Here is a 25042-nt window from a genome sequence, read left to right as displayed (position 1 = left end):
GGGCTTTGTCTTTTTCTATAACTCAGATCATTTTCAAACTCAGGTGGCTGTGGGGACAGTTCAGCACTTCGCAGCTGTAGGACTGAGTCTCTTGTTCTCTTGCTAACTGATTGCTGGGGCCTGCTTCCTCAGTTCTTTTCCATTTGGTCCCCTTTGGTCCCCTTCATATCCCCTTTTCTTATCCACTTCCAATCTCTGACTTCCTCAGTCTCTGACCTCTAAGCCTGAATTCAAAGGGCTCATTAAATGAGGTCAGGCCCACCTAGATCTTCTCCCTTATTAACTCAGAACCAACTGATCAGTAACCTGGTTCACATCTGCAATCTCTTAGGTCATGTAACAACATAACATTATCACAGGAGTGATACCTCATCATATTCACAAGTGCCTCCCTCACTGCACAGGAGGAAATTAGATAAGGCCTGTCTATCAGAGAGTGAGGATCCTAGGGAATATTCACATGTATTTCTTCCCAAGAAAGAAGGCAACAAATTTATATCAAGCTATTATGAAGGATATCTTTAACAATTCTTAAAAACAGAATAACCATCACAATTTTTGTATAAACCCAATTTTTATATAAGTAAAAGAAAAAAAAATACATATAATCTACTAGTGCCTTCTGAGGGAAGATGAAGATGGAGAAGCCTTTGAGGTAGGAGCTGGGATGACCAAGCTGCTGTGCATGATGTGGGGAGTGAGGGGGAGGGGGAATCTGATTAAGAGAAAACTGGATCCTGGATGCGTCAATGGAGAAAGGTGTGTGTGGGTGAGGGGACAGTCTCCAAAGAGATTTGGAGGGGATGAACTGATTTAGGAGAGAAGACACAGCTCACAAAAATATCAAGGTCTTTGCTAAAGGAGATGCTCCTTGCTCTGGCTCTCCCATAACCTTCAGTAGAATCTACATTCCTCTCAAAGGCTCTCTGTGTGACTGGAATTTCCCTGACAAATGCAAAGTGCTAAGTTCTGCATCAAAGATGGTGTGGGGCAAACACAGACAGAATGCATATGAGGAGAGTGATCTGACATAGGGAGGCTCAAGGGAATGGGAGAAAAATTCTTAATAATATTTGCGCTCAATTTTGAATGCTTGGGAAAATAAGAGATGACAGGAAATCTTATGCCTTCTTATCCAGGTGCTTTTCCATCTTCTCTCCAAAGATCTGGAAGAAAGGAATATCCATAGGCCAGAAGTTTCTGTGCAAGGACTGTAGATGAACATCAGGGACTAGATCAATCTCTATGGAGCAGTGAGGAATTCATCTAAGAGAGATCCACCTGGGGACCACAAACACAGATGTGGACACAAAGACAGCCGAGGGAGGAAGTACAGGTCTTTGCAGTCGAGTGAACATCCAACAAAGAGCCTTGTAAACATCCCTTTGCCCATAATTATGTATTCCTTAACACTAGCTCAGAAGGGAGGTTACTGCAGTCATCACAGTGAGTCAGAAAATATGGGGAATTGTGGAGGTTAAATGACCTGCCTGGGGCTGCCACACAATGTGGAGCAAAGTTGAGATTAAAACTCCCCAGTGCACCCCGGGCTTTGCTCAACTTTAACAAAGTTCACAGTCTCTAAAAACAGCTCTTCCTCTGGGACATGACAGCAGGATTCTAGAGAACTGAACCAGGATGCAGGAACGGAGATTCAGGGGTACACATTACAAACCACCTGCCCCTAGGCTTGAAATCTTTTGTCTTGATTTCTTATTCTGAAAGCTGAAAAAAAGTGCTATGGCTTTTCTTTACTGGGGACAAGGGATGGGGGACAGAACAGGGGAAAACATGGGTGGGAGCATATTTGCTTGAACAATTAAATATAAAATTAACATATGATCCAGCAATTTCACATCTAGGGATATATACCAAAAGAAAGGAAAGCAGGAATTCAAATAGATATTTGTACACAAATGTTCATAGCAACATAATGTCAATAGCCAAAGGGTGGAGATGATTTAAGAGTCCATCAGTGGATGAATGGGTGCACAAAATTTAGTATATGCACACAATGGAATATTACTCAGCCTTAAAAAGGAGTGAAATTCTCATGCATGCTACGACATGGATAAAACCTAGACATTATGCTGAGCAAAATAAAAGGGCAAATTCTGTATTATTTCACTTCTATGAGGTTCCCAAAGCAGTCACATTCTTACAGACAGAAAGCATAATGGTGGTTGCCAGGTCTCGGGGAGGGGAGATAGGGAGTTACTGTTTAGTGGGTACAGATCATCAGCCTGAATTTCAAGATGATGCAGAAGTTCTGGAGATGGATGGTGGTGATGGTTGTACAATAGTGTTAGTCTACTTAATGGCACTGAATTGTACTGGAAATGGTTAACGTGGCAACTTTTATGCCATGTGTACCTTAACTACAATTTCTTAAAAGGGGATAAAAAGATCATGACTACTTATTTCCTAGGTATATCTCCACTAGACTGAAAGGGCTGTGATGGCAGGGGCCACATACTTATAACCATATCCCCAGTGCTCTTCACGGTGCTGCCCACAGGAAGTTCTAGCTAAATACTTATTAAGTAAGTGAACCAGTGCTGGCCTGCTACTGTGGAGTGAGACTACCTGTGGCTTCCTCTGCCACAGTGCCTTGCTTTTTGACAACGCAGTCATTGTCTGTTAGCTGCACTTGCAGACTGCCTCTAGACTAGGCAGCTCACTGAAGCTGGGCTATAAGGGACATAAGGGCCCAGCTTTCCCACCTTTCAGTCCTATTGGCCAATAAAAGAACAAGATTAGATAGTACAGACTCTGTATTATTGAATAATGCAGAAAATGCCATTTGGAATTAGAAGAACTTCTCACAGTAGTATATAATAGAGCACCTTTTAATATTTAAGAATTTTAGAGCTATCCAAGTGGATTTCAGTCCTATGTGGTCATCAGCATCAGCTAAGGAACTTGTTAAAAATACACATTCTCTGGATATTACCCTCTTGATATCTGATTTAGTAGGTCTAGAATGGGCTCTGGGAACCTCAATGTTTATTTGCTTAAGCTGTTATGCAAATAAGTTTGGAAATCTTTGCTCTAATCACTTCATAAGTATGTCTTGCTTACCAAATGATAAGCTCCACCAGGGCAAGAAATGTGTCTTATATAATGTGTGTATCACCTACAGTGTCTAGGAGGTTAATAAGTTCTGAGCTGAGTGATTAATATCCCTCTAAGCATAAAACAGTACATGGCGCTGGGTCAACCTACATCTACTCTATCATTCCAATAACTCAAAACCTTAAGACCCAAATGAAGTCAGCTCTTCATTCTCATGCAGAAAAAAATATAAATATAAGTAAATATATTGCCTGTTGGAGCAATATCAGCAAGAGTGGATTATTCCTTTAGGTCCACATCTGTTCTTTCAAATACTTGGAATTCAGCAGACTTATGAATAACACATTTCAAATTACAGGAGAGTCCAAGAGGCAAAAAACAGCATATTGTCAAGGCCAAGCAATGTGTGTTTAAACTAGAACAGCTGCAGATACAAAGCAACAAAGTTGATTTAAATAATAATGATGCCCATGATTTGAATTATAAACAGTTGTTTTCTTGGCAATATATGTTGTGACCAACCCTGATTTATAACTAGGAGAAGGTGATCTTTCCTTGATAATCTACCACAAAATTTCATCATTATTTTGGAATGATGTCTAAATTCTACTAGCAGCAACACATTATTTGTGCTTCAGATAGTTTTCTGCCCTGATATCCCTTTTACAATGCAAATGCATTGATTTAGAATTCATTGATACTTGAGTATGAACTAGGTCAGCATATTGTAAAGTCAGAACTCTACATTTAAGAATACCTTTAGTTAAACATTTTTGGTTATGGTGAAAACTGTTATCTTTTCTCTGACAGTCAAAAACAAAACTGCCTACTGTGGTTCTCAAAGTGTGGGCACTGGACAAATCATATCAGCATCAGTGGAAAACTTGTTAAAAATGCAAATTCTTGGGCTCATCCTAAAACGACAGAATCAGAAACTCTGAAGGTAGAGTCCAGTAATCTGTGTTTTAACAGTCCTTCCATTGAGTCTGATGCTCACGAAAGTTTGAGAACCACTGTATTATGATATTACTGGTGAAGAAGGCTTTCAGTAATGAAATGTGCTTATTTGAAAGCAGCATTACTCAAACACATTTGCCTTCATACCCTTTTACATGTAACATCAATATCCATGTAGTCTGCTTAATGAAATACACATTAGAGATTGTTACACCAGATTATGGAAAAGCGAAATATGTTAATTGCACAACTGGCAACATATAATGACAAGAGCAAACACTTATTGCATTATACTCTGTGCCAGCCCCCAGGAATACTGTGGTAGATCTGTTAGACATGATCCCTTTCTCACTAGGATAAACAATGAACATATAGAGAATGTAATGTATGAAGTCCACACAGTATAGATAATGTAAAGGGCAAATTAAGAGGAACAATGGACAATTCAGCATTATTTGTGTCCTTAATTTCTTTTGCAAGGCATTCTCATCCTTCTCTTGTCCTCATTGCCTTGGCTGTGGGGACTAAAGCACCTGCCTTCAGCAGATATAATCAGATTTTACTCAGAAGCACTCTTAGGAAGTCCTAAGTACAAAGGCTTTAGAAAGGTCATGGTTACCAAAAAGGCTGGTGCTGTGGTCTGAATGTTTGTGTCCTCCCAAAACTCGTATGTTGAAATTCCAACTCTCAGATACTATTAGTAGGTGGGGCTTTTGGGAGGTACTTAAGCCATGAGGGTAGAGCACTCCTGAGTGGGATTAGTGCCCCATAAAAGAGATCCCACAGAGCTCCCTTGCCTCTTCCACCCTGAGGACACAGTGCAAAGTTGGCAGTCTGCATCCCAGAAGAGGGCTTTCACCACATCCAGAGCCTGACAGCCTTCAGAACTGTGAGAAACACAATTCCGTCATTTATAAACTACCTAGCCAATGGCATTTTGTTACAGCAGCCGGAACAGACTAAGATAGACTAAGAAGCAACTCCAAATTTTGGAGGGGGAGTCACATATTATTTTAGTAAACAGTCAGCTTGCTATCTCTTCCACAGATGACTATGAAGAAAGAAAAAGACTTTCTAGGATCCTCTGTTACCTCTTTCTTTCCCATCAGCCCTAGTCATAGAATATTAGAGTTAGATAAAAAAATGAATAGATCATTTCATTCCATTGTTGATCAAATATTCAGGCAGTTCATGGTGAAACAGTTCCTGTGACAAGCTTTTCTGGTTCTCCACGGGTTCCTGAAGAAACCTGCAGGGAGATCTGCTTTCCCTACCACATTCCTTTGCCCTGTTTCTCTTTTCCTTCAAGCCAAACCTAGTTGCACTTTCTCTTAGAGAAAATGACCTGATGATGATATTGATTTGATTAACACTTGCATGCAAATCAGGATACCCACAATCCTATCACTTAACAGTGTGAAGTCCCCCGAATGACACAGTTGCACTTTAAAGGAAGGACTTCATTGCTTAAGCAGAAGTAACGACCAACAGGGACCTTCTGGCAGGGTATTGGGGGAAATATTTATCTAACCTGTAGGGCCAGCTCTTAAATTTCCTGGAACACTTGTAAAAAGGGGCTCAAAGACTTGGATGTGGGCCCAAAAGGATAAGGGCACTCTGTTAATAAATCCTTCCTCTGCCAGCCTCAGGATAGATTCCAAATCATTTCTCAAGAGGCAGAAGAGGAGAACAGCAGGTCCCAGTGCCCAGAAACTCATCCAAGGTGCTCCTGCCCATGGTTAGTAGCTGTCAGAAATTGCCTCACCCAGCTTCACTAGAACGCAGCATTTAAAATGTCAGTCACTTTCCTGGCAATGACTTACGTACTACTTTGGGGAGGGATCTGCCCTGTTGGTTAACATATCCTGTGAGGGGCCTCTTCCATCCAGACTCTAAGCTGCTATGGGAAGCAGGGATCTTATTCCATGTATGTGAATCTCCCAGGCACCAGGCTCTGTATCTGTTGAGCCACAGCATAAGTGAGCATAGAGCTGCTTAATGTGGTCAACAGGGCCCACAGATCTATTCTGGACAATCTGAGTTCTGGTCCTGGCTGTGTAGTCTTAGGCAAATGGCTTTTCCTCTCTGAACGTTGGATTTATCTTCTAAAATAGAGTTCAACAATCTGGAATCTATGGGCCAAATCAAGTTTGGTCTGTTTCCGTACAGCTTGTGAGCTAAGGATGGTTTTTATATTTTTAAAGGTTTTTAAAAAGCAAAACAAGGAGAACATGCAACTGAAACCATATGTGGGCCTCAGAGCTGAAGAGTCTTACTACCTGGCTCTGTAGAGAAAAAGCTTGCCCACCCGTGCCTGCTCTAAAATGAAGATAATACTAGAAAAAAAATAATGTCTGCCTTTAAACTTTTTTCTTTTCCCACCATTCAGTGAAACCATTTATCTAAAGAATTTATAGAAATCCAAATAGTGATTATATAACCCAAGTGCCAGGCCACTCAGGAGAGGCAAGGCTGAGAATCCAAACAATACCCTTTCTCTAGGCAAATGCCTCAGGGTCCAATATACAGCTGGGAAGACTCAGACACAAATAATGACCAGTAAAGTCCCTTTTTTGGTCCTGGCATTCACTGGTCCTGGAGGCAGTAGAGGTTGGCAGTTAGCACTTAAGCCTGGGAGTCAGAGTAGCCATCCTGAGTCCCAGCTATATCTCTAAATTCCTATAGGCATTTATTGAACCTCTCTGAACTTCCAACATCTCAAAATAGGAATCAGGATAGTCACCTACCTCCAGGACTGCAGTGAAGGTCACATGGAATAATGCATGGTCAGCATTTAGCAGAAGGCCTGATGACATACTAAGATACCAATCAGTGGAAGCTATCATTATTATTGTTAGGGACAGAAAAAGAAAGAATATATTCTCACACATGTCTGCCTCTTGAAACTGCTTCAATACCAACCTGAGGTCAACAAGCCCCACGTTGCAAAGTACTCTACCATCACCACCCCAGGGAGCACTCAATACATATTAACCAATCAGTACTGTTGGCAAAGGGCTCAGCCTCCTGCAGTTGAAAAGCCCAACAAGGGCATGAAATATTTCCCCTGAATTTCTCTCTGTTGCCCTGTTTACCTAAGCCCAAAGCCCTCCATATACCTCTGTGCTGCAATAATAAGAACACACACAAAAACACATATATAAATAAAATATTTTGCCGCTAATGAGCAACCAGCAGTTTTCTCATCACTCCGGTGACTAGCTTATGTGCTCTACAATTGCAGTCGAAATATTTTTGCTATTTTCGTGATTTTCTTGGCTTCTTTCCCAAGGGATTAATCATTTCTCCAGCACTGGGAGAAGCTGAGAAATCGTAGACATGACTGGATGACATGATAGCGCATTCTCGTCACCCATGCTGAATCTCTCTGGGCATGAAATTAAATTATCTAGGGGAAGATGGCTTGCTGAGGTAGGGCAAGTATGGCAACATAAGCCCTCCAGGGCTCTTGCTTCGTGGAACGTATTCCAGTGGTCAAATAGGTTGACTTCAGTTCTTCTGCGTTTCCTAAATTCTAGGTGAAAAAACAGGAACACACTCAAGGTCTTGTGGATGTGCCTAAATTAAACTCATGCTGCCACTGGGTTGGCAGGCAATAGTCAGTTATGAACTAAGGTTATGACTGAGAACAGAGACTCCTGTGAGCAAGTTTTGAATCAGGAGAAGTCGACCTAGAGGACACTCTAGAGGTCATTTATTTCACAAGGGAGGAAGCTGTAGACCCACAGGCTTTGGAGGCAGACACACATGTATTTGCAACTCTGCCTCTTGTCACCAAATCACCAAACCTCTCTGTGATCCAGTTCCTCTCTGAAAAATGTTACAAGTACCTTTTTCACAGACAGTTTAGCACAGGGCCGGGTATATGATGAATATACAAATGTACAATGGCCAGACCATAAACACAAATAGAACCTTGACCCACCATCGCAGCGGCCTGGTCAGGGAGCCAACCCCTGATTTACAACAAAACTCAGGAAGCCAGCTTGCTCGAAGTCATATTGCTACTTCTAGTGACAATCAGAAGGCTAAACAATAATTTCTTCAGGGATTAGCCCAAAATGAGCAGGGCATAATAACTGACAGCTTCCCTGATTTTGTCCCCACTTCCAACAGCGCAAATCTGAGAACGCCACATATGGTTCCCTAATCAATCACATACATGCCCGGCTTCTAGTTAGCCCACCTACAACTTCCCCATCCAATCAGGGCATGCCTGAAGCTTTCCTAGTCCTCTGCCTGCCTTTGAGTCTCTGACAAAACACAACTGGTATTAGCTAACTCCCTTGCTGTAGTAAGCTCAAAATAAACAGCCTTTGCTTCTTTCCATTTGGTTAATCTTTCTTTGCTTCCAGAATTCACACACTCCTACCCTGTACATTGCCTGCACAATTGCACACACGTTGTCCTACAGTGAATAACAAAAAGCCACACCTCTTGAAAGACTGTTGTAATTTGCATTAAAGCCAATTAACAAAGGACTTAATCTCCACTGTATGATTACTCAAGCTTGTTTTATCCAATAAGAATTCTAAAAAGCCTGTAAGTTTGTATAGTGTTTAATCTTCTCAGAGCTTACTCAAAGTGTTACCTCATTTGCTCATCAAATCTGTAAATGGAGAAGAGCCAAAGCTGATGTCTTCATTAAACAAAGTAGGAACAAAACCAAGGGCCCACAATAGTTTTAGGGGCTCACAAAAAATGGCTTCATTTCTTTTTAATCAGAAGGAAGGAAAACAACTTTTTAGGTGGAAGAAAATAATTGACACATAATATTAGCATACTGGTTTTTACACCAACACAGTTGTAAAATGCAATTTTTTTCAATCTTTCTATCATTAATGTACAATTACATGAACAACATTATGGTTACTAGACCCCCCTACTATCAAGTCCCCACCAAATACCCCATTACAGTCACTGTCCATTGGCGTAGTAAGGCGCTATAGAATCACTACTTGCCTTCTCTTTTTTAGCATCTATGGAAATGATCATGTGGGTTTTGTCCTTTTTGTTGATGTGATGGATGAAGTTGATGGATTTTCGAATGTTGTGCCATCCTCGCATCCCTGGGATGAATCCCACTTGATGATGATGGATGATCTTTTTGATGGATTTTTTAATTCAGTTTGTTAATCTTTTGTTGAGTATTTTTGCATCTATGTTCATCAGGGATATTGGTCAGTAATTTTCTTTTTTTGTGGGGTCTTTGCCTGGCCTTGGTATTAGAGTGATGTTGGCCTCATATAATGAGTTTGGGAGTATTCCCTTCTCTTCTACTTTTTGGAAAATTAAGGAGGATGTGTATTAGCTATTCACTAAATGTTTGATAAAATTTAGCAGTGAAACCATCTGGTACAGGTATTTTGTTCCTAGGCAGTTTTTTGATCACTAATTCAATTTCCTTGCTGGTAATTGGTCTGTTCAGATTTTCTGTTTCTTCCTGGGTCAGCCTTGGAAGGTTGTATTTTTCTAGAAAGTTGTCCATTTCTTCTAGGTTATCCAGTTTGTTGGCATATAATTTTTCATAGTATTCTCTCATAATTCTGTGGTGTCCATAGTGATTTTTCCTTTCTCATTTCTGATTCTGTTCATGTGTGTAGACTCTCTTTTTTTCTTGATAAGTCTGGATAGGAATTTATCTATTTTGTTTTTTCTCAAAGAATGAGCTCCTGCTTTCACTGATTCTTTCTATTTTATTTATTTCTCAATTTTATTTATTTCTGCTCTAATCTTTATTATGTTCCTCTTTCTACTGACTTTGGGACTCATTTATTCTTCCTTTTCTAGTTTTGCTAATTGTGATTTAGACTGTTCATATGGGACTGTTCTTCTTTCCTGAGGTAGGCCTGTATTGCAATATACTTCCCTCTTAGCACGGCCTTCCCTGCGTCCACAGATTTTGCAGTGTTGAATTATTTTTGTCATTTGTCTCCATATATTGCTTGATCTCGGTTTTTGGTCATTGATTCATTATTTAGAAGCATGTTATTAAGCCTCCATGTGTTTGTGGGCTTTTTCATTTACTTTGTGTAATTTATTTCTAGCTTCATTTCTTTGTGATCCAAGAAGCTGGTTGGTACAATTTTAATCTCTTTGAATTTATTGAGGCTCTTTTTGTGGCCTAGTATATTATGTCTTCTTGAAAATGTTCCATGTACACTTGAGAAGAATATGTATCCTGTTGCTTTTGGATTAAGTGTTCTGTAGATGTCCATTAGATTAAGTGTTCTGTAGATGTTCTAATACGTTGTTCAGTGCCTCTCTCTCTTTACTTATTTTCTGTCTGGTTGATCTGTCCTTTCGGGTGAGTGGTGTGTTGAACTCTCCTAAAATGAATGCACTGCATTCTATTTCCCCCTTTAATCTGTTAGTATTTGTTTCACATATATAGGTGATCCTGTGTTGGATGCACAGATATTTATAATAGTTGTATCTTCTTGTTGTAGTGACCTCTTTACCATTATGTAATGTCCTTCTTTGTCCCTCGTTACTTTCTTTGTTTTGAAGTCTAACTTTTCTGATACAAGTACTGCAACTCCTGCTTTTTACTCCCTGTTATTTGCATCACATATCTTTTTCCATCCCTTTGCTTTCAGTCTGTGTATGTCTTTCAGTTTGAAGTGAGTCTCTTGTATGCAGCATACAGATGGGTCTTGTTTTTTTATCCATTCTGTGACTCTGTGTCTTTTGATTGGTGCATTCAGACCATTTACATTGGATGATTATTGATAGGTATGTACTTATTGCCATTGCAGGCTTTAAATTCATGGTTACCAAAGGTTCAAGGGTAATTCCCTTATTACCTAACAGTCTAATTTAACTCACTTCATATGCTATTACAAACACAACCTAAAGGTTCTTTTTTTTCCTCCTTTTTCTTCCTCCTTTATTCTTTATATGTTAGGTATCATATTCTGTACTCTCTGTCTATCCCTTGATTGACTTTGGGGGTGGTTGATTTGATTTTGCATCTGCTTAGTAATTAAGTGTTCTACTTTGCTGTGGTTTTATTTCCCCTGGTGACAGCTCTTTAGCCTTAGGAATACTTCCATCTATAGCAGTCCCTCCAAAATGCACTGTAGAAGTGGTTTGTGGGAGGTAAATTCTCTCAACTTTTGCTTATCTGAAAATTGTTTAATCCCTCCTTCAAATTTAAATAATAACCTTGCCGGCTGCAGTGCCTGTCTCCAGTATCAGAGCTAATGGGCCGAGCACACAGGTGTGAGCCACTGTGCTTTGCATCTCTAGCTGTTGTAGGCGGGGCCTCCCTCTGGCTGGTCTGACGCCAGCACAGTGACTGCCAGTTTGCGGTTTGCGAGCTGGTGCAGGCAGGCCAGGAGGAAGGTGCAGCAGGGCATGTCACAGTGGGGGGCCTTGGAGCTGAGTAGGCAGCCAGGGGGATGGAGCACCTGAAGCTCCTCAAAGTTCCTAACCTGCTGGACAGAGCACGCCCAGACAACCTTGTCCCCCTATCCCTTCTCCCATGCAGGAAGCTCCGTGCAAACCTAGCCCCTCCAGCAGCCCTCTCGCTGCTAGGAAGCCTCTCAGACCGTCTGCCTTTCCTTTGTCCCAGAGTGGCCAGATGTGGATCCCTGTCCTCCACAAACGGCCGGAATCTCAGTCTCTCAAGCACTCCACCTGTCCCAGTTCCCCATCCTCCAGAGCACCACACAAAGTAGGTTTGTACTCCAAAGCAGACCTCCAGGGCTGGGTGTTCAGTAGTTCTAGGCTTCCACCCCATCCTTGCTCCATTTCTCTTCTTCCCGCTGGTGAGCTGGGGTGGGGGAAGGGCTCCGGTCCTGCTGGATCAAGGCTTTCATACGTTACCCTGTTTCGTGAGGTCTGCTCTGTTTGTGAGGTCTGTGTGCAGTCCAGGATAGCCTTCTTTCCTGTTGCTGTTTCAGGGCTAGTTGTATTAACTGTATTTTCACACTGTCTGTGGTTTGGGGATGAATTCTCTGTCTCACCTCTCACGCCACCATCTTGAATCGTAAAATGTAATTTTAATACATTTTTGTGAGGTAAGGCAGCCAGAAAGCAAAAGTGCGTCTAGCCTGCAAAAGTCATGGTGTGGCCCAGATCAGAGGATATAATATTTGCCCATTTTTGTGGGCGGATAAAGCAGTGGTCACTATTATCATCCTTCTCACCCAACCATAATCTCTTCTCTACAATCTGATAATTCTCAAATTTGTTTTCTAGCTATTTTCTGATACACTGATCCTTTCAATTTATCCTTTTCTGCAGCTATCAAAGCTAATATGTTCAAAATAGAGATTAGATCATTACCTAACTTGTAGAAAAGTAATTCAAGCTTTGTTGGCATCCCCAGTACTGTCCCAATCTGGCCCTAATTTATAATCCTGTTTCACCCACTACTGCCACACACAGAAGTTCCCCACCCGTGACACAGGCATGACCAGCTCACCTCTGCCCAGGTGCTCCTCTGCCCGCTGAGCCAGTGCATTGTGCTCAGGTCTTCCTTCCCATATCATTTTGTCAATGAAGTGCTCTCAAGTGTCCAATAGGAGATGTTCCCTTGTCTTCCTCCCAAAACACCATTAGATCAGAAATGATTGACGTTCCTTAGATATGTCTGTCTTAGAACACGACCTCTTTGAGAATGAGAACCATATCTTATTCATTGTTCTTTTGAGTGCCAAGAACGGACATTTCTTAAGTGACATGCCCAGAATGTAAAAGTGACCAGCAGCACAGTTGGTATTAGAAGTTAAATCATCAATCTCCTGATTTTGCCTTTTAGTTGGTTGCACAGCATCTTACTAATGGCCAGCCAGACCAGAGAGGCAGCTAGATGCTCTGGATGTGAAGCATTGAAGTAAAACAGAGCTGTGCTACTGAATAAAAACAGGATCTCTAGGGGAAAAAACAAAACAACAGAAGCAAAATAACTTATAGTGCTTGCCAACTTCTGTGGTATAAATTCTCTCAGCAAGGCCAATTTTAAGTTATCAACTACCAACATGACTTCCCTGAGCACAGAGTGGGGAAGAGAAGCGCAGGGGTACACCACTATGTACTATTCCCACTGTACACATGCCATAGTCCAGAAAACCTCAAGAGCATAAACAGCCTTAAAATGTATTAAAAATAATTAAGAAGTAATGATTGTCAAGTACTTATTGCCTTCATTTTAATTAATTTAACTATACATTTATGCATCATTTTAATAATGGGCATATTTTATAACTGACTCAGTTGGCAAAATTCCTGAGAATTTACCAATTAGCTCTCGTGAGCCAGTACAGTCTCTACTCCACCACAGACAGCATGAACCTTGGTCGGATGTAGCCTACAGGATGTTGTGAGGATAAACACCCCTAACATTTGAGGGTTTAAATCAGTAACACTGTAAAAGCACTGCTTACATTATATTTAATTTACTGAGGCAGGTTTTCCCTGCCCTGTGCTGCTCTGTGACATGCGTCCCTTTTATCGTTTGTGTTCAGTGCCTACCTGTCTCACTAGACCATGAAGTGGAAGACTCTATTTCCCCCTGCTATATTTTTGATGGCAGGACTTCAACAAACACTTGTTGAGTGCGTGGATGGAGTATACATATATGAGCATCTTGCTGGCACTCAATCAGTTTTATACTGATATAATAAGGGTAATGTTGCAAGACAGAGGAGACAGAGAGCTTGAAACAGGTTCCATAAAAGGGTAAGTCTGTACTCAGTGTGACCTACTGTTGCTTGCACGTGAGAAATCCCTGGGAATACATCCAGTACACGTGCATTCAATGGACCAAGGTTGCAAATAAGGGTCACCTGCTACACTTTTTTAAAGTTTATGTAAAGCACTAGATATTAACTATTACTTAAAGGTAGCACAGCAAATACTAACAAAAGAAGCAAACTACCACAATATTGCACAAAAGAGTACTCTTGTCCAGAATTTAAGAAAGTAGTCAAAGAAAACATACTGGACTTGGATTTATTTTTTCGCTTTTTGTTTTATGCCCTGTGCAATTTCAAAATAATAGCCAGCATATACACAGTACTACTATGCGTCAGGTCTGATTAATTAATTTAGTCATACAACAACGCTCTCATATATGAACTATTCTTATCCTAAGAAAACTGAAACACAAGGAATTTAAGTAACTCAGCCAAGGTCACATAGTTAAAAAGTAATGGCAGTCTAGTCCAGAATCTCTGCTCTTAATCATTGTGCTATCTGACAGCTGACAAAACAAACACTGCCCAGAATGTCCAGAACGTCCTTAGAGATTTATCCTTCTGGAGTTAGTTCCAGCGTTCATAAGCAAGAGTTTCAATCTTCTTAGAAGATCTCTGGATGAGTTGAGATGAGAAACAACCCTAATCCTGAGACATAAGAATGTCTCCCTTAACCAGGGGAACAAGGATCAGGAATTCCTGCCCGCTGTCTCCTTTTGGGCAGGTCCTTCAGGGCATCATTTCAAATGGACATATATATGTATTGCAGGAGGAGGAATTTGCTAAGCCTGTATTTGCCCTCCCAGATTAAGTAGCCAAAAAAAAAGCCCATGGGAATAAGATACAAAGGAAGCTCATCTCTTTTTATTGAAATGTAGTTGATATACAGTATTATATTGGTTTCAGGTATACAACATAGTGATTCAACAACTATATACACTATGAAATACCATAAGTGTAGTAACCATCTGCCACTGTACAAAGATGTTGCAATATTATTGACTACATTCTCAGTGCTGCAGTTGTCATCCCTATGACTTATTTTATAATTGGAAGTTTATACCTTTTAAATCCCTTCACTAATTTTGTTCATCCCCCCACTTCCCTCCCCTAGGGGAAGCACCTATTTGTTCTCTGTATTGCTGAGTCTGTTTTGTTTGTTTGTTTTGTTAATTTTTTTAGATTGCACATGTAAGTGAAATCATATAATGTTTGTCATTTTCTGAGTTATTTCACTTAGCATAATACCCTCTAGGTATATCTAAAATGGCAAGATTTCTTTCTTTTTATGGCTGAGTAATAGTCCACTGTATTATGTACCACATCTTATTTATCCATTTAGCAAAAGAAAAAGGTAACCTACTGTGTGGGAAACTATATTTGCAAATTATATATGAATATATGAATAATTCATCAACTCAACACCAAAAAAAAAAATTATCTGACCAATAACTGAGCAGAGGACCTGAATGGACACTTTTCCAAAGAAGACATGCAGGTGGCCCACAGACACATGAAAAGACATTCAACATCTCTAATCATCAGGGAAATGCAAATCAAAACCACAATGAGATATCACTTCACACCATTCAGAAATGTTAGCATCAGAAGGACAAGAAATACCAAGTGCTGGCACGGATATGGAGAAATGGAACCCTCATACACTGTTAGTGGGAATGTCAGTTGATGCAGCCACTGTGGAAAGCAGTATGGAGGTTCCTCAAAAAACTAGAAGTAGAAATACCATACAACCTAGTAATACCACTTCTGGATACTTACTTAAAGAAAACAAAAGCACTAATTCTAGAAGACATATGCACCCCTATGCTCACTGCAGCATTATTTACAATAGTCGAGATATGGAAGCTACATAAGGGAAATTTATCTTTGAAGAGACTTGGGGAGAGGGAGTTTCAGAAATGTTGGCCTCTTTAAATATATGAGTGTCTATATGCATGCCTTTGTTGGTAAGTGGTGGGAGGCAACATACAGTATCCTAGCAGGCTCACTCTAGATAAGGATCTTGCTCACTCTAGATAAGGATTGTAGCTTCCTTCCTCTCCCACACCCATTACAAAGTCAAATCAAACATTTCAGGTGTGTACATGTGATGAAATTTTAGTAGATGTGTAAATAACATTTTGTTTTTTTAAGACCAGCATTGGGACTTTCTGGTTTCAATATTTTATATTTCAAAATAACATTGGAATTAGGTTTTTCACTGCCACAAATGTGTTTAGGGAGTTATTCAAAATACAAATGCATTTCCATCATTCCTTTTCAGTTGCTAAAAGTTATAGGTTAATAAAATCATGGAATGAATAAAATCAGGGAAGGTTAACCAAGAGTGGGAGTGAGAAAAATTTAGATAGCAAACCTATTTTGTTAAGGAAAAAACAGCTTTCTGAAGAAGTTGGAGGAACTGGTCTAATTAACTGATTCAAGTTCCAAGCTGTATTTTAACGTAGCCCATGCATGGATTCTGGCACAATAGGGTCTTCAGGCTGCCAAATCCAAAATCAATTTGTAGGAGAAACAGCAATCAGTCATTAATTGATTTCTGATTCCATTCAGCTTTAAATTAAAGGACACCTCTAAGGCCCTTGCAAATAAAATAATAATCAGTGATTGGGCACATCTGATTGCAATTTGATTGCTGTCTATATCTGACTACTGTGTTTGCCAAAGGTCACCATTGGGCTGGCACCTGGCCATGGAATGAATCTGCTTTTTGTATTTAATCCATCGATCGCCTTTCTGTTAATGAACCTGGGTCCATGGCACAAATGCAGGTGTTCAAGGAAATGCAAATCAAACCCACTGTACAAAGCTTTTTAAAGAACACACAGTTCTTGTACTCACATCTTGAATTTCTCAACAGCTACTTTGCTTTACTACCATACAATGTTCCTGATGGTAATGCAGAATCACAGGTTGGGGGTCCTATCAATAAAAATGGATTCACTCCACAATGTATACTTTCTTTGCAGACTCAGAATGTTAGATCCAACTTACACAGCTCTTCTGGCTAGATGATCCATCAGTAACCACTGATCCTGAAAAGATGACTCAGCACAACTTCATACCTCTTCTTAGAATCTCCCCCTCTGCCTCCTCTCCCTCTCCCTGTCTAAGAAGAGTCAGAAACAGCAGACTACAAGAATTACAGGTAAAGAAATCTTTGCTTTTCAGAGATATCAAAATTGATGAGACCAATTTCAGACTGTAATATGAATGTGGGCAATGGAAACTAATGTCCTCCACCATCCTGTGTATTTTACTTCATGCCAAAGACAATACTCATTTCCCCTCAGCATGTATATTCTCCTAAATAAGGAAATTGTTCTTGGGATTGCTTGGGGCACATATTTTTATTGACAATATTTTCTTTCCAACATCTCAGAAAGTTATTTAGAGACCATACTCTATGCCAAACAATATTTCAGCTTTTATAAAGCAATGTCATGCTTCAATATCTATTCTTCATCTACTAAGACAGAGTTAGCAAAGAATATTTTATCTTCAGCTGGGCCGTGTTAGTCCTTCAACTCAGCTTATAGGTGCAGTACATTATGCCTAGAGGCCCTCTGGTATTATATAAGCTCCCATGCATAACATGAATTAGCAAGGAAGTGACATATTTATATAGCAATTAAAAATATGTTTAGCATTCCCTGAGGTGCCACCCCTCCCAATTATTTAAGCTAAAAGAACATTAATCATCTGGCAGGCTATACTACAACAGACAGCAGTTGTTTCTGTACCCAGTGTTTAATACTGCACACGAAAACAGAATCTGAATTTTCACAACCTTGACATGTCTACACACAGTGATTATACTTACACTTAAACACAGTGGGCTCTTCTTACATAACACCATTTGGAACTGTCAAATATACAGAGGCATGTGACATGCCTGAAAGCTCATTTACTTCTGTGTCACCACTTCACAATAAGATCATTTATTTCTGAGCATGAACAAGAGGAAAAGAGGATGGCTGATCATTCCCAAAGTCCATCTTGATTCAGAAGCCTATACTAGGCAGTTCCTCAAGGCTGTAAGATCCCAGAATCTGTTAGACACTCTGGAATGTTCAATCCTCCATGCTCATAAATGGCATTCTTTTGAAAGCACACTTTTATATAATAGAGAAAAACAGTGGATAAACATATCTGAACTTGGTGGACCATTCTGAAACACTTTTTGGGAGTACAACTTTTTGTTTTTGAAATACCAGGGTGAGCCTGAGATGGTTTTGGCTGGTCCTACAGCAACAGTCAAACACACAGCAGCCAGCACTCCATCAGGGGAACCCCTGTCTCTCCATGTTCAAGAGCACTTAAGTTAACAGAGCCAGGGAGCTCACAGAAGCTCATCATCACCAAAGTACCACCAAGATTTGTATGGGGCTTTGTGTTTCAGAAAACATTTCCACATATTTCATTTCACTTAGGCATACAATAATATTATAGGGGACTGTTATGGCCCCTTGATTACAGTTGAGACATAATGTCCTGAATTTTATCTGACTTTTAAAACAATGCACACTAGAAAATTTGCTGTCCAGCCCAGATATTTACACTTAAATCCATTAAAGGTGATAAGGCAGGCGACGACGATAACAACTGGCCATATATAGGGTATTTTCACTGTTTGCTATGTAACTCTTGTATAAAACTTTAAAATAGATTAACTCATTTAATCCTCAGCCCTCCCCTTTATGGATGGGAAAATCTAGACTCAAGAGACCAGGGGACTTGCCCTGAGTTGCACAGTCAGAAGCGAGAAGGGAACCTGTGACAGTCTGGCTGCAGAGCCTACCCTTGGCCACCCACACCACACAGGCCCCCGGATCATACTGCTGCCCTGACAATCACATTTAACATAGTGACTTCAGTGCTTCAGAACACTGGCAAATGTGTAAACTAAGGAAATCCAAGCAACTATAGTATCACTAACACATGGTGAGAGGCTTTGTAACCAGTTTTATACCTAATGGAACAAAAAACATGTGAGTCACCATTACCTGCTAGAAGGTCTTCTGGATTTAAGGCTTTGTAGCTCATACTCTGACTCTAATTAGCTGTATATTCTTGGGCAAGTCACTTACTCTCCCCAAGTCTCTACTTTTCCTCATTCATGCAATGGAGGTGGTAATGGAAGAGACTTGTAAGACTGTTAGGACAACTACATGAGATCATACATGGAAACCGCTCAGCAACTGTCAAGTGCTCAACAAATGGGAATGTCTGTAATTAAAAAAAAATTAACAATGCATCTAAATGCATCACCCTGGGAATATAAAGCTCTGGCTCTTTGCTCTAGGTATTCCCTTAACCTAGAAGACCTAGGCCACCTCCTTTGTCACCTTATCATCACTGGTCAGTCATTTCCTTCTTTGTAGGCCAAGATAGGCACTCACCTCCTCTAGAGAGGCTGGTTCAAGTTGGACCTCTTTCACTCTGATATTCCCACATACGTTTCTGAACCACTCTTCCAGATCTTGGCCCAAATATATTATGAAAATGAAACACTAATAATGATCATTCACCTTGAAGTACATTTTTCCCCCATTGGCTTTAATTTTGACTTCAAAATGTAGCATCCTTGTGGGGAACTATGTTACTTCACAGACACTCCTCTCCTACCCACCTCTCCTGTGCTTTCCCCTGCCTGCACTCTAGACACACTTGGGTTGCAAGCAGACAATGGGTATGCAGGGGATCCCTGCTTCAAAGGCTCCCACTGACCAACAAGCTACCATGGTGTCCAAGTCTATTAACTAAAGAGAAATAGAGACTTTACATTTTGGGGTAGCCCAAACTCCTCATTTTTCAGTTAGAGAAGATGGAGCTAGAAAAGGGGTGGTTTGCCCAGGGTCACAGGACTAGATATTAGCCAAGCTGGAAATGGAACCCAGGTCTTCATATTCCTGGGATATTGGTCTTGCCGCTGCAGGTCACCATCTGAAACAAAGATCCCTGATTGCCCAGAGTTTTGAGTGGGCTCCTAATACTTTTAATAATCGACATTTCTGGCTGGATTCCTCCCACCATGCACCAGAAGGCACTCCTGTACCCATAATGAGTGCGCTTTCTCTCCCAGCCTTGCCTACGTGCCCTCTCCCCTTCCTGGATCCACACCCCAACTCACCTCCACCTTAAAACCCCAGCTCCACCTTGGGGCCACTGGTTTTCAGTACCTGGAAGCCTCTTGACTCAAGTTTTATTTGTCCCTTCTCTAGTCACCTGAGGCCTGGAGTGACAAGAAAACTTTGTACATAAACATAGCACAACCTATCTTTATAGTCTTACATTAGAGACATCATCCTAGAATCTAGAGTTCTTGGGATCTACCCCCAAACACATCTGCTACCACTGTCCATAGAGCAAAAAGAAAAAAATCTGGGCATTTTGTTAAAGTGTGACTTTTAAAAATTATATTTATTAAGGAATCCCTTTTAGTGTTCCTCTCTATAGATAAAACTCTAAAGATTTTATTACAACTTGCAAATAACTTTTAAAAATCTATTTGTGCATTTATTCAATTATTAAACACATGTGTACTGTTCTATCTCCACTGCCTAGAAGAGTGTCTGGCACACAAGAGAAGCTCAATAAAATAAGTGGCAAAGGGCCAAGTCCCCAACCAATTATATATTAATGAGAGAAAGGCTTTGAGAAGAAATATCTTTGATGATATAAGAACATATAGAAAGGACATCTAACTTAGAATTAAGGGTTTAAAGAAGGTTTCACAAAAGAAGGAACATCTGTCTGTGCTAAGAGCTAATGGAAGAATAGGAGCTAAGGAAGTGAAGAGATTTACACAGATCGATGTTCCTAGAAGAAAGACCATGCACTCAAAGGTGTGGAGGTAAGGAAGAACATGGTCTATTTGGGAACAAATGTCCACTCACCTTGGTCCCTCTTTGGCTCTTTCTGAGGTCTACTGAAGGTTCACATATTTAACATGTGGATTCAACAGCATATCTTGATTCAAAAACCCAGTCGTAGCCACTAAATATGTACATAGGTACATGCATATAAATGTACACATACATAGGCTATAAATACCAGGCAATCCAGAGTAAGTGTGAAAGGTAGAAGACTTGATACTTAGGTTACCTCAGTCCCCCTATTTTTCTCACACAGTCTCTTGACACATTCATACAATTCTAGAATTTAATGATCCATTTAAAAAATATTACCCCCAAACATAAACCAATTGTTGCATCTGGTAATTAATCCAAGATACTATGATCTGCTCCAAAATTGGAGGAATACGGGCTGTTTCAGACTTCGGGAGAGGTGACATTGTAAGTTTCTAATGTGAAGGGATAGTCAAAGGGCCATTTGAGCACATCTGTTTTGCATTATGGGCCCTGATAAACTTCACTTTCAACTCCAAGGAAAGGTTCCCTTTTAAATACAAAAGAATCAAGGTTGCTTAGAGGAACTGTGACTTGTCCGAGCCTCACAGCAGACCCAAGAGCAGCATAGCCCAGGGATCCCATCTTTCCAGTTAATACCCCTTTCTCCAAGCATCATATTTCTCATGTGGACGAATTGAAGTGCCAAGCACAGAATATTTTGGCTCAAGTTTCAGGCAGTTAGCCTTCCAGACTCCATGTCTTCTTTTGTACTAAAATACTAATCTTTTGAATCAGGTGGCTTTTGTGACTGTCTATCTCTTTATAACAACCCCTAATAAGAATGGCTGGTGGCCTTGTTACCTCTAGGAATGACCTTGGTGGTTGCTAATAATACAATTGATTATACTAAAAATAGCTATTCACCAGGATTTGAGTACCTTAGTTTTAGTTACTGGAATGCCCTTATCAAATAGATTAAAATCAAATGATATTTTTCCTCCTAAACTTGTACTATAATCTTCAAAAGTCCATGAAATTTCATATGTAAATAACCAGTTCTAGCAACCTCAAATTAAATGAGAGAAATCTGCTTTGCTCACATGTTTCAGTGAACACAATTTGGAAAGATAATAGACTAAACATGAGTGCCAAAATATCCTCAACTGGATTTAGAAAATGTTAGACTCCTGCTAATATGATAACTCAAACTGAGTGTTTCTAATTTTATTACTTTTTGTTTTAAACCCAGCATTGTAGCTCTTGGAAAACCACAAGTTTTAGGTTTAAGCTTTAAGTAGTGACCTATTGGCATTTGAGTGAAAGTGAGATAGAAACAATAAAAGTTAACCTTGATCCGTAAGGTTAAATCAAGACTCAAGAGTGACCTTTCCATGACTCTGTGAAACGGCTCTCAGTCTTTTTTCTTGTTTCTTATGTTTGTATATATCTTGATAGGCTTTTTACTTTCGTTTCTGACATAGAGCAACATGAGTGAGCTCCTGCAAGTCTTTGAAGCCTACAAAGCAATTTTTTTTCTTTGGCCAAATTCTTTTGGCAGAGAAAAGTGGAAGACAGAAGGCCATGGAAATGTGCCAGATGACCACCTAAGGGGCATTGATTTACTACTTGGAGAGTGACCAGTCAACACTGTGTGGCCTGAGAGCATGGATTTTGGAATGAGACACACCTGGATTTCATTCCTGTCTCCACTATTATTCTTTACATAATTTAACATTACTGACTCTTTGGTTTAACATCTGTAAAGTAAGGACAAACACCAAGCATACTTAACTAGCTGTGAGAGCTAAAGAGGTAACACAATGTTTATGATAATAATAAAAAGCATACATGGAGCACTTACTATGTTAAGTGTTTTACACAGATTCTGTCATTCAGTCCTTCTAAGAATGCTAGGAGGAGTACACGGTTCTATTCCATTCTATGGATGAGAATACGCAGACACAGAGTGTTTAAGGAACTTAATCAAGGTCAAAGAGGCTTTAATGGCGGATCTGGGATTCACTCATGAGCAGACTCCCTTCAGAGCCACAGTTATTAACTATTAACTGCTCTTCCTTACCGTTCAGATCCCTTTCAGCTCTGAAATGCTATGATTCTAGGTCTCATATAACAAGTGTGCCTTCTAACACAGACACTGGCAGCTTAACTGATTGTGGCAGTACAAAATGTTATACTTTCTGATCATAAATAGATACATGCATGTGTACATGAAGGCATGTATCTGTCTGAGCAAGCATTACAGTCACAGTGGAACCTAATGCTGATGGGTGAATTGTATTCAAAACATTCTGCCATGCTCCTGTGCCCAGCCCTCCAAACCATCACCTCCAGAGCAGAGATGGACATTTGCATTCTGTATGGAAGCCAGAGACCAATCTCATTTTCCTTGCCCAACAAGTGGAAAAAAAATACTCCAGCTTGATTAGGATATGCAGAGAAGACCCACTCTCTGCACCAGGAGCCTTGAGATTCCTTTTTATTGTGTGTTTCTTTTTCTTTTTTTTCCCTCCCAGAGCCTCTTACTGAGGAGTGTCAGGCCAGCTCTGCTTTGCAGCAACACTATGTTCTCAATTTATAACCTTCATTACTTTTATTTAGAGCCCCTCAGAACTGTTAGAAAGTTGCAGCCAATTCACAAGCTTGATTAACTTGGCCTCTATCCTCGCTTTTTTGGATACCTCCAGCTCAATTCTTTCTGAGACTTTTTGTGTCTGGGATTACTCAATTGCCATTATTTTGGGCTGATGTCATGGGAGAGGAAGGGGAGAGACTATTTGAAGGATTTCATTATTTACTTTTCATTAATTTTGTTACCTAAACTACTGACTGAAGCAGTATCTCAAGCTACAGCTATCCTGCAGCACACACAATCTGGAAGAGTATACTGCTTCAAATCAACTGATGAAAGAAAAAGATACACCCCCACAACTCTTATCTACACTTTGTCCTCATGTACCTCTTCAAACTTTAAGACTGGAATGAAAACTGCAATCTGGCTAACTACAATTCCAGGCTCTGTACCACACATTAACATTAATTCCTTTGTTTTACACACAAATCTTGTGAAATGAGTAACACTATCCCCATTTTATGAGTCAACTCAAGTTCAGAGAAGTTCAGAGATACATTTAGGACTGCACGGAAAGGAAGTGGCTGAAATGGTATTTAATCCACTTCAATCTTCACTATGAAGCTATCTTCTAAAAGTCTCTTCTCTACTGAACACAAAAAAAATAAACCTTCTAGTCTTATAAAGCACAATGTTTCATAGAAGTTATTTGGTATGATTTTCTTTGAATGAACGAATGAACGAATGAATGAGTGCCTGAAGAGCATGCTTTTCCTGCTTTTGTAAATTCAGCCTGATCAACCTCTTCTGCTGTAAACTGGAAGAGGGAGGTTGTGTCTACAATTTTTAAATAAGAAAAATAAAAATAAAGTACAGAATATGTACTGATCAAGTTAGGATTGTTTAAGATTTGGTTAAGTGGGAGAACCTTTTTGATGTCTGGATTTAACTTTGGTAAAGTGTATGCAATACATTAACTTCTTTATTATTGCAGCAATTCTCTTCAAGACCCAGGGGAGCCCAGGTGAGCTGAAAGAACCCTGGAAATACAGTCTAAAGCAGATCTTTGCCTTGGTGATTTCCATTGAGAACAGAAAATTCAAGGATAGGGCTTAAGACTCAACTACCAATAGCTTTAGGAAACACACAAGACCACAAATGTGGCTCCTCGAATGGGCTCTAGACCTGGATGAGCCCAAACTTTGGGGCTCTTTGCTTCTGTTCAAACACAGGGAAATGATATTATTAAACATCTTCATTAAGCCTAAAACAAGCTCTTACGTGGACCATTTGTTATTCACACTCAGGCCTTGCTTTTACTTTACTTAAGATAATGTTCTCAACTATTCTGGAGGAACCTTGAAAATAAAGGAATTGGTGTCATCCTGGATTGCTTTTTTTTTTTTCTCATAACCACCATCCTATTCAGCAGTGAATTCTGCCATCTCTACCTGAAAAATATCTTCCTCCTTTATTGGTTATCACCCTCATTTGCATCACTATCATCTCACACCTGATTACTGAAATAGCTTCCAACCTCATCCTTGTTTCTCCCTGCCCTTCTGCCGTGCATTCTCATCACAGTAGACACAGCCATGATGGAAAATAAGAAATCTGGCTACTGCTCTTCTGGTTAGGTAGCATACTTTTTCACTCAGAACAAAACCTCAGACCTTGTTCTGATTTACAGGCACTACATGATCTGACCCCTGCTAACTCTCTGATCTTGTCCCTACTGTTTTGTCATCACACTCCTTTAGCCACACAGAAGGACACTCCTTTCTGTTTCTTGAACAGGGTAGCCATACTCCATCTCAGGG

The 25042-nt window shown here is 40.1% G+C and overlaps 1 protein-coding gene and 1 long non-coding RNA gene across 4 annotated transcripts in view; one reads left to right on the top strand and one right to left on the bottom strand.

Moving 5' to 3' along the window:
- Nucleotides 1-25042, bottom strand: part of SGCD (sarcoglycan delta) — a 546854-nt gene that overhangs the window by 309848 nt on the left and 211964 nt on the right. The window lies entirely within an intron of this gene.
- LOC118925544 (uncharacterized) lies at nucleotides 1643-23839 on the top strand. Its single transcript, XR_005030108.2, has 3 exons — nucleotides 1643-4921; nucleotides 16748-16926; nucleotides 22114-23839. It is a non-coding gene; the product is annotated as an uncharacterized LOC118925544 (long non-coding RNA).

Source organism: Manis pentadactyla, chromosome 2 (genome assembly GCF_030020395.1).
Source record: "Manis pentadactyla isolate mManPen7 chromosome 2, mManPen7.hap1, whole genome shotgun sequence".
Taxonomy (NCBI): domain Eukaryota; kingdom Metazoa; phylum Chordata; class Mammalia; order Pholidota; family Manidae; genus Manis; species Manis pentadactyla.
Note: the sequence above shows the minus strand (reverse complement) of the source record. Positions and strands in the feature narration are given on the sequence as shown.